The sequence below is a fragment of the Suricata suricatta genome, chromosome 7 (assembly GCF_006229205.1).
Source record: "Suricata suricatta isolate VVHF042 chromosome 7, meerkat_22Aug2017_6uvM2_HiC, whole genome shotgun sequence".
Classification (NCBI taxonomy): domain Eukaryota; kingdom Metazoa; phylum Chordata; class Mammalia; order Carnivora; family Herpestidae; genus Suricata; species Suricata suricatta.
This window is the reverse complement of record NC_043706.1, coordinates 2,729,000-2,730,205: the sequence shown is the minus strand read 5'-3', so window position 1 is coordinate 2,730,205 and position 1,206 is coordinate 2,729,000.

Genomic DNA, 1,206 nt, shown 5'->3' with positions numbered 1-1,206 from the left:
TACTCTTTTCCCCCCATTTGCCCTTCCTATGGTCCCCTGTTAGGTTTCTCCTGTTAGACCTATGAGTGAAAACATATGGTTTCTTTTTTTCTCTACCTGACTTATTTAGCAGGTCCATCCATGTTTCTCCAAATGACCAGATTTCATTTTTTCCCATTGTCGTGTAGTATTCCATTGTATAGATAAACCACATCTTCTTCATCCATTATTCTGAATTCTTGGGTTTAAGCGTCCTATTTCAATCCTAGCAACTTGTGCATTTTTAGGCATTAAGTGCAAATCTTTCTTTTTAATGTTTCTTTCTGTGAGAGAGACAGAGTACAAGCAGAGGAGGGTCAGAGGGATTGGGAGACATGAAATCCAAGCAGGGTCAAGTCCCAGAGCTGTAACCACAGAGCCCAACGCAAGGCTCAAACTGACTAACCCAGAGATCAAGACCTGATCTGAAGTCAGACGCTTAAGCAACCGAGCAACCAAGCACCCCAGTGGATTTCTTTCCTAGTTTTTAACTTGACAATATATCATTGTATATATAGTTGAAGGATACCCAGTTTTGTTCTTCTCCTAAACTGGACATTCCTTTCAAAGTTATGGTATTTTTTATTCTGGTCTCTGTTTTATTCGTGTCTTTTTTTTCTTTCTAAATAAAGTAATTTCAGATGTTGCTTTGCTATTTCTTCCTCTACTAAATTTCCGCTGTCTTCCTTTTCTAGTTCCTTTTGGTGTCATGATATTTATGTGAATGTTTTCCTTATCTGAAGCCTTTATACCATTAAAAAATAGAAAAATTGAAAGTTGCAAAAAACTTAGCAGAAATATGTTTAAGTATGTTTAAGTTTCCTTCTGTGGTAATTTTGGTCTTGTGTGGTACTTTTCCTGATTATTTGAGGCACAGGGAAATGATTTGCACTGTAGCACGACAGTACTACAAAATTTTCTTTTAGGCTATATGGTCTGTGTGTTGTGTGCAAGTTTTGTGTCCATGGAGGGTGCAAGTCCTGATGATCCCTACTCAAACTTTTGGCTGATGTTTTCTGATTGTTTTTCAGTTTGTATAATAGAGCTCTACAGTGTATTCATCTGAGAGTAGTCAGTGGGATGATGTTACTTCCCTGTTATTTGGTGTCTTTCAGCTCTATCTTCGCAATGCACCGAGAGATTCCTGCCAACGCCGTGCTTAGAACATTCTCTTCAAAAAGTGTCAAC